This window comes from Nothoprocta perdicaria, unplaced genomic scaffold (assembly GCF_003342845.1).
Source record: "Nothoprocta perdicaria isolate Ctin4 unplaced genomic scaffold, notPer1 scaffold_231, whole genome shotgun sequence".
Lineage (NCBI taxonomy): Eukaryota > Metazoa > Chordata > Aves > Tinamiformes > Tinamidae > Nothoprocta > Nothoprocta perdicaria.
In genome coordinates this window covers 770,383-780,414 of record NW_020455457.1, presented here as the reverse complement: position 1 = coordinate 780,414, position 10,032 = coordinate 770,383, and positions in this window count along the sequence as shown.

Sequence of the window (10,032 nt, the reverse complement as noted above, 5' to 3'; positions counted from 1 at the left end):
TTCAGAACAGGCTATCCTGGCTGAATCTTGTATACCATTGAAATAATTCTAACATGCTGACAAGTTAATTACCAACATTATAATATTATGTTTTCAGTTCAAAATTTCTTATCACTGTCGTGCACATGAATTTTGTTTGTATATTTCAATTAAGAGACATAACCAAGTAAGCGATCCTTCAACATAAGCCAACCATTTTCCTTTAAAGTGTGCAGATGATCACTGAGCTGTTTCTAAAAGGAGAATGTTAGAAACACTGTAGTAAGTGTATCTGTGACCCTTAACTCTTTATGAAACTCCTAATTTAGACCTCCAATATTTATATTAAAATTAAAATATGTGTGTATGCTTGTGCATACATAGGCTTAAAATTTAGGGAAATCAAATTGCCTCATTTTTTCTTAAAAAATATAGCAAAAGGGGAAGTGTTATTTTGATCAGTGTGTGATGTGCCCTAGCTGAGTTATTAGCTTCAGTGTAAAACCAGTATTGCTTTACCTTTGTCCTCATTATGTCATCTAATTGAAATGAGAGATCTCATTATGTACCAAATATTTCCTGGTCCTTTGAAATAATCAGTGAACTGTTCACATTAGGAACAATCTTTCACTGCCACCTTTTTTTTCGATTACAGACTGAATGAAAGTGAAGCCAATGCATTTTTGTCAGTGCTGGTTCTCACTTCTCCTCCTGCCCATGTTCCTATTAGGTCCTATTCTTTAGTTCCTCTTTTTAAAGCTTTCTATCACTAGACACAAAGTGGGAGAGAAGAGAGAAAGCCCTATGGCACATGCGTCTCAGGAAACATGGCATATCATGTAAGATCAGCTGCCCCTGTAAATGGAGCTGTAGTGAGATCCCAGGCTGCATCTATACTTTTAAGTAAAATTGGATCTGTACTGGTGCCTGGGGTTATTCCTCCCCAGGTGCAGGACTCTGCACTTGTCCTTATTGAACCTCRTGAGGTTTCTCTCTGCCCAACTCACCAGCCTGTCCAGGTCCCTCTGGATGGCAGCACAGCCCTCTGCAGTGTCAGCCACTCCACCCAGCTTGGTGTCATCTGCAAGCTTGCTCAGGGTGCACTCCATGCCCTCGTCCAGRTCAGGCTGCCCAGGGAGGTTGTGGAGTTTCCTTCTCTGGAGGTCTTCAAAACCTGCCTGGATGTTGCCCTGTGCCACATGCTCTAGGTGTGCCTGCTTGAGCGGGAAGGTTGGACTAGATGATCTCTAGAGGKYCCTTCCAACCTTGAATATTCTGTGATTCTGTGGATCTGTTCTCTGGGAAGGGCCATGGCATATTTTATAACCTTATAGTTATCCTATCTGATGACTAGCACATGGGCTGGCACATGCTAGTGGGCCTATCCATGGGCCTATCCATGGCTATCTAATGGCTAGTACATGTGCCTATCCATGGCTAGCACATGGGCTGTGCTAGCCATGACACTACACCAGTAACTGCGTGGGAGTACCTAGGTGCCCTGGACTGAGCCCATGCCAGAAAGCATGCTAACTACTAAGTTAATTTTTTCWCTTAATTAAACAATATACCATAATTATGTGCCTATTCTTGCATCTTCACAAGTGTAGTCATACACCTAGTCTCTACATAAGACACAAATGTTACAAATGTCACATATTTTTGCATTGRCAACATGTAAAAAAGGCAGTCTACCCTTCAACTGTAGTTACAGCAACAACGCTGCTGCTACYATTTCCCTATTGAAGAACGCTCCTTCTGGACCCACAGCCACAGGATGTTGTGCTGTACACCTAAGTGTCAGAACTAGCCCTCATGGGATTCACAGGCATGCAGGAATTTCTAACAAACATAAATAAAACAAAATTTTTCATTCTACATGCTTTTGTATGAGTTATATCTCTCAAATTTCCTCTCTTTGTATATTTACAGCAGAAGATACAAGCAAGCTCTAAGGACCTGTCAGTGGAATACCATGCAATTTAGTAAAATGTTTAGCTGAAAGTGAATGAGCATCTTCTAGCCCATTTTCTCAACTGGACATTGTCCCGAGTGTGTTTGATTTCAACAGATACTTCCAGCTTTCTTTTACAATATGCTAACATTACTGAAATTCAACTGAATGGTTTTATTTCTACAATGGCTGTGGACTAATAAATTAGTTAAAGATTTATCATTGWTTTAATGGTCTAAAATAGGAAATTGATAGTTTCATTAATGAGTGTGAATAAATGGCTTCCTGTTATTCACTTTGTGTATCTACTTAAAAGGTAAATCAGACCTCCTGATGTATCCTCATTGGGAATCTATGCCAGCAAGTCTTGTAAAGTGCATGGTGCTGCCCCCTGAATTACTGCCACATATATTTCTGCCATTTAGCATCACATAAAATCTTTCTTATTGATATCATAATTCCCCTTCTCATGCCCAATGTGTCCAGCACAGAATTTTACTGAATACTCCCTGTCTTCCTCAAGGAAGAGATGGAGGTCTGGGCAGTGACAGAGCCATCATGAGCAGACTTATTCTAAAGAAAGGTTCACTTGCAACAGAAGTGTGATCTGTCACTGCAAGTCCATGCTGAAATATTCAGGTGTTTAGTCTACCTGCATGGCAGACTCGAATTTAAAAAAAGAACAACTGTGCAACCTGTGTTGTACAACTGGACATGATCTGTTGTGCTACTGGACCAGAAAATTGCCAGCTGTTTTTATTTATGTATATATTATTATTTACASGCTGCAAATGGTTAGAATTTCCCAAACTTTAGTACTTTAGAACAAAAGTAAAGTATTTTCTCCTCTCTTTAAATGACTTTGGGTCTCCAAAATGTTTTTTTCCCTTCAGTGTCTATCAAGCTTTTCAATATTTTAGTGACAAAAGTAATTTGAGCACTGGGATAATTTTTTTTATGTCAATCTGAGAACTGTATAGTACTCATCAATTTTGAAAATAGGACTATTAGCTTCCAAAGCATACATATTCAGCACAATGTGTGTTGGTACAGTCACAAACTTCTTATTAGTATTAATGAAACTCTCATCATCAGTTCCATTAGCTTCATGCTCAATATCTCCTGCTTCTATTTGCCTTTGTGCTCATGAATGTTTTTATTTCATTTCTCTATAGTCACAATGCATGTTGTAAAAACCATCTGTATTTCTTCAGGAAATAACTAATTTACCTAGTAGGCTCCAAAGGAATAAGAGTTCCTTAAAAACACTGGGTTGAGGAAATGCAAAGAGCCACAGTTTAAAAAACAAAAACAAAAAAAAGCACTACGTTCCTCACAAAATGAAAATAGGAAAGTTATTTGTCCCTTACACTCTTTTAAAAATTAGTATAAATCCCCTTAAACAGATTAAGGATGAAAATGAGCAGCTGATTTCTTTATAATGAATTAGCCTGAACACAAAACAATTTTATGACAAGAATGAGTAGTAGGAGCAAAAAAGCACCAAGATTAAGATATTAACCTTGATGTCAGATGAACTCTTTCCTGTGCTCTGTCCTAGAATGTTACATTTTGTATGTAATATTTATAGTCTGTATTTACTTCCTAATTGTTTTATTTTAAAGATAGATTAAATTTTGGTTGTAGCTTTTGAGGTTCTTTTTTTGTTAAAAAAGTTTGCAATAATAAGGAAAGGTAGCAGCTAGGACTGGCCCCTCCTTACTGAAATAGTAGGGCTTTTCATAGTACTGATTTGTGCAATATGAAACTGAAATTAAGAAATAGCAAACAGAACTGTATAAATGTTTGTTTTTGCAGCACAGCTGTCTATTGCAAAATGTTGTTTGATCAAAAAACAAAATGTTCATTTCTAGTATGTTCCTGATCAGACTTATTCAAACTCAAAACCAGTGCTTTGTATTGATTTCTCTCTGCAGTTCTATCTAATTTCTCATGTTCCCTGCCATGCATGGTAATTSAGAGTTAGTATCATTACAGCAGACATTAACAAAATTAAGTATTTGGACATAACTAGGGAGAAGGAAGCATTTTTTTTATGATCATTTTGCTGTTTCCAGAGAATGGAAATTCTCTGAAAAAATTCTCTCACGAGAGAAATTTAAAATTTTGTTGTTTAGGATGAAAATGTCAGTATTTCCCACAGGATGAAATTACATTTTTCAGCTACCTCAGCAACCATTCCATATCCTCTGGAGAGCAGTGCCCTTAAGCTTTCACCCTCCAGTGAGAGCTCCCTCTAGAGCAGCATTCCCTCTAGTACTCTAGAACTCCCCCTAGTAGCATTCTGCTAAAACTCTGTTTCATTTACAGATTTTAAYAGAACAAGAGACAGTAGACTTCAACAAAAGTGCAGCTTGGTTTCAAATACATCCACGACTCTCCATGAGAGTGAAGTTTTTAATTTTTGAAACARGAGATCTAAGAACAGAATAAAACAGAAAGTTTCTTCCATTCTTCACGCAGATCAGTCAAGATGTTTATGTCAGGCACACCTCAGTGCTGTGTGTCTRCGCTTTCAAACCGTAAACAAAGGAAAATCCTTCCCTGGACATTTATAGTCAAGCTCTCTTTGAACTCATTTGACATTTACCAAAGCGTAAAATCTTTTGCCTTATTTCAATTCCATATCCATATTGATTCTGTATTATATACGATTCAACCAGTTTACACAATTTATCAGCTTTCAAGCAAGTTAAAAATTATTCAAAAGCAGTAAATATCATCCAGGCTTAGGAAGAAGCATACAGACAACTGATTGAAAGGCGTATGTTGACCTGTTGACACCTGTTCCCATCCTGAATCGAAAGGATGGACCTCCATAACTTGGCTTTTGGTTCTTTTTCTAATTTTCAAGTGAAAGAAATGAAACATTGCCTGATCATATTATATTTAAATATTATTTGGACCTCCAAGCCAGGAAATGGATTTTCACGCTTTTCTAGTTACCTACAACATGCTGACAACCTTAGACTGTAAGTTTCATTTACATGCAAATATGGTGCGTTTAGTAAAARTTAACAGATGTCTCCTGGTGAGAATATCTTAGGCAAAATGGCATTTCTAGTTCTTAGCTCCCAAAACATGATACAGTTATAAATGTAAGGAGTTCACATGCATACATTACTGAACACCCACAGAAATTAAAAAAAAATATTTAATTAAAAAAAAACACAAGTCTTGGCACTGGTTGTGGTGGGTCTCTGAAAGATCCAAACACAATTCACATATCACAGAATCACTTATGAATGTGATCAGCATGATCTGTGACCCTGCTCTAATTTCACCAAATGTGTTCTGCTTAGATAGGGGACACTTTGCCACCCATCATCTATCTAGTACAAATCTTGCCTCTGGCCTTTTCTTCTCTGGCTCTGGACCTAGAGCATGCTGCCCCTGCACCAAGCAGGACTCTTATTTTTCCTTTGGAAAACTGCAGACTAAGTGATCTCTTACCTGTATGAGCTAAGCTTGTGTATTTGAACCATACTAAAATTGGATCTTTGAAACACTAGCAAATGAAGCCATCCCCCACTACTTTGTGGGAGAAAATTCCTCAGAGGGTCACAATAAGAATCAATCAGTAATACAGTACAAATATAGATATATCTATCTTCCATTTTGCCCCTAAAAATAACAGAAGGTGACTACTACTAAAACTAAACTAAAACCAAACAAGGCACTTCCCATACTTTTGAAGAACATTATTTTATGTCTTATCAATCAGGATGTTTTCTATGAGACTTGTACTACAATCAATGTGTCAACCTCAAATCAGATTCCACAGCCATTAGTTAACTCATAAGCTATAAATTCCATATTTTGATTAAAAGATGATAGCCATCATTATCTGGCTAATGGCAGACTCTAATTTCATTCCTGCAATAAAATAATGATGCACATCATTATAATACAGCATGAACAAAAATTTATTGAACTCATTATCATCCAGGAAACCCAATCAGCTCCTCCTATATGAGCACAGCACAAAAGTTTACAATGCCATTATGGAACAACATTGATACAAATGAGCATGTTGAGAGTAGGGCAAAAAGGTGTTCTTATCCAACTGTATCTCAACAGGCCATGCTCCAAGTGTGCTGTTCACTGYGGATAGTGAACAGTACCAAGATATTTTGTGGACAAAGAAATGCTTCCACCTGTGATACTAATGCATGGACACTAATACTGCTTGTTGACCAAAGTTTTCCTACAAATGAAAATGCCTGTCATCCCTTATTGCTGAACCTGCATGGCCCTGTGATATGGTCCTGACAAGAAGCAGCAAGCTGTTTAGCCAAATCCAATAATAATGTTAGGAATCTGGCTTCCTCTGATTGCCTTTTGGGGAATCTTGAGTAGATGACTTTTCTATTACTGAAGGGAAATAGCCAAACAAACACCAAATTAAAATAACAAACACATGCTAGAACAGCTGCTTTTGGAAAAATGAGAGTTGTGCTTCCTTTCATGAGTGCTTACACAAAGAATGTTTGGGGTTTACCTGGACAAAAGATATACTGAGACAAAGTTGACAGACTGCTATTTCACATAGTACATTTTCACACTCCTGAGGCAGAGCTAGTTCTTCCATTCTTCCAAAGGGAAAAAATAACCTTAATTTACAATGAATGATCAGGGACACCAAGGACACAAACTCAGTAAAAGTATCATATCAAACTGATAGAATGAATGTCTCAATGAGTGCAGGGCTACAGGAATATAAGGTATTCTCATATGACTTGTTCTGTCTTCTTGTGCAACATGATCTCTATGATTTTACATCATACTAAACCAAATAACTTTTGTGTGATAATATTCAACATGATGAATAGAGACGGAAAATATTCCCTCATAAGTGCAAGCAAGGTAAGGTTCTCATCTGCTTATCCTTTTCTGTTGCTCAGATTGATTTGCCACAGGTTAGTAAGAGGAGTATTTTCAAACCTTTCTTAAATTTTCAGAAAACTTAAAACTATTCTCAGGTCTTGAACTATAACTGTGCTACGTACTAAACACCAGTGAAGGCAAAAAAAAACCCACCTGTACATTAGTACTGAGTCGTAGCCTTTGACATAAGGAAGGCAAGTCTGACAAGTYTGCAAGCTTAAGCACTGGCCTGAAATAAGGTGCTGAGATGTAGTTGAGATGGCACGTGTTTTGCACCATCTTTCCAGATCAGCTGAAACTATAGTTTTGTCAGTACTTTTGTCATTCTAATGATGTTGAATATTTATGGATTTTTTCAAGAAATCAGAATCTGTCATTGACTTTTTTTAATGCATCGTTTATATGAAAAAAATGTTATGCATAAATAAAATTTGCTTTTCCTGATATAAAAGGAGAAAGGAAATGACAATGTTCTCAGTTAGAAGACAAGAGGAATGAAGCCTGATAAAAAGAAATGCCATACTGGATCTCTAATTTGTTTACTCAGAGACTGTCACATACCACGCTCAATTTCTGTGCCAGTTTAATTTGAACTGAAGAAACATAAAAATATGCTTGATACCTAAGACTATAAGAAAGAATCTTATCTGGCAAATTCTACTCTCCGAATAATTTAACTCCACTATGACTCCACTCATTCCAGGAAGCTACCTGAGATTTACACTTTAACATAGAGAATAACTTGTGTCTTCCCTTAATTTTAATAAAGAAACATTGCTTGCTGACTGAGRATTCTGACTGGACCCCTCATGCTATTCCTCTGAAGCCAGCAGAATTAAAGTAGATTGCACCAGTATCATGGGGTATCTAAACAAAATTTATTTTATTTTAATGCAGTAATCTATGAACAATGAGATTGAACTGCTTTTACTTAATGATATTTTTGTTTGCCTCATATTTCATACATTGATTATCTCCATTTTTGTAAATTTGCTATTGGATACATTTACTTATACAGCAGATATCACAGTGGATTCCCTTGGAAAGTCTTGTAGACTACTYGGTCTTTGAGAAAGCTACCAGTACAATTAAGGAACAGACCCCGTTACTGATAGTTCTAGATAATGTGGGAAAAAAATGCTCTTCAAATGTTCCTTCCCATTCTTGCTAATATGCATCATCCTGTCATGTGTTTTTCTGCTCATCCCACTCTTGCCATTTCTCCTGAAATGACATAAACAGTCATCCACATGTGGTAATTCAGAAGACTCATCAATAGTGTTTTGTTCACCTACACCAGAATTTGGAACCAGTTCTTCAAATAATGAACAGTACTGGCATTCAGAGGAAGCCAGATGAAGGTTTCCTAACAGAATTATTGGATTTGGCTGAGCAGCTTGCTGCTTCTTATCATGACAACTGATCAGGCCCATGCAGGTTCAGCAATAAGAGATGACAGGCATTTTAATTTGTAGGGAAATCATGGTCAACAACAGGCAAGAAAGAGTACTGGAAACTTTTATGTGTGTGTGTGTGTTCTAATGATCACAAGGCCTGGGATATGTTTGACAGGGCATAAGGGTAAAGAAAAAAAAAAGAAAAAAAAAAAAGAAGTAGGAAAATGTTGGAGGGGGCTGTATTATTTTATGGGCAGTATGACAATAGTCATCCAGGTGCACCAGACCTGACTCCTCATACCAGGGTGAGAACCTACTTACATTTGAGCAAATGGAGCTCAGAACAGAAGTAAAAAGCTTCCAAGCAGCTGTTGCAACAGAAGTAAGAAGTGCCAAACTACCAGTACTCCTGAGCCTTCTTACAAGTCTGCAGGAAAAAAAGGAAAAAAAAAAAAAACTTAAAAACACCTTAAAAAGAAACTTAACCAACAGAGATTGTGGAATCTCTATCTTTAGAGATATTCTAAAAAAATCTGAAAAAGTTCCTGAGTAACCAGGTTTAGTTGGACCTGCTTTGAGCAGGATTTTGGAATGGATGGCCTCCAGAAGCCCCTTCAAACATAAACTATTCTGTAATTCTTCATTTTCCCTTGCAGTATAGGCAAATTACCTTGCTATTGGTCTGGCTCTGCTTGCCAATGTAGTCATAATCCTTGTAATCTCCAGGTCTGAAACTTTCTAAATGYGTTCAAATATACTCAATATGTGCTGAAACAATGGCAAGAATAAACTTAAATATATTATAGGTAACCATATTGGAGKATAGTAAAAGACAGAACTGATAGAAGAAATATTATAAGGGGAGACAGGAAATTGTAGAGAAAGCATAAGGGATGAAAATATGTTTCCTGGAACATATTTCTGTAAAATAAACATCAACATGGATAAATAAACATACCAAAAYGGAATGAATCATAATTTTCTGAGGTCTATCCTTTCTCATTATAATATGTATATCAGGCTGTAAGAGCTTTTACAACAATGCCATTATAACAGTGAATGGTATCCTTTTTTTTTTTTACTAATCACAACAGTGTATAATACTCTCTGAATTGATCACTAATCTATTTTAATCTGTCTTCACAGAATAGAACAAACTATGTGTCTTACTGTCTTATTCAGACATATCTTAAAAATAATACAAATGCGTTCATTTGAGGTTCGTTTCTGTTGAACTAAATTTGTGGAACAGAAGTTCCCTTGCCTGAAAGGTTTTCAACAGCTYATAAAACAATAATACAAACCAATCCTACAGGAAAAGAAATAATGATTTTATCATTATTARCCATTTATTTCACCAAATATTTCTTGTGACTATTCAAAATATTCCAGGTATGGAAATGCCAAACTCCTGTCCTGAGGAATTTGAAGGTATTCAGAAATGAACCTGATAATCATTTAACTAGGTAGCTTATAGTGATTTCAACATAATGTTCTCAAATAACTCACCACAGAACAGTTAAGCTAAATATGATAATGAATCTTTGATGTATAACTGTGAAAGTACAACAAGGATCAAACTGGTGTACTTTCAACTGGTGTACAAACAAGGTTAACATCCTAGGCTGTTCCTGCAATAGCCAAAGGAAGTCAAATGTGTCTAGAGTCACCCTAGCTCCTGACCTCATAAATATCCACACAGGGAGACTGAGCTTCTCACATCAAAATTCACAGAAGAAAAAAAATGGAGGCAAGGAAATATGACTAGGCTATTTCTATGATCAGAATAATATG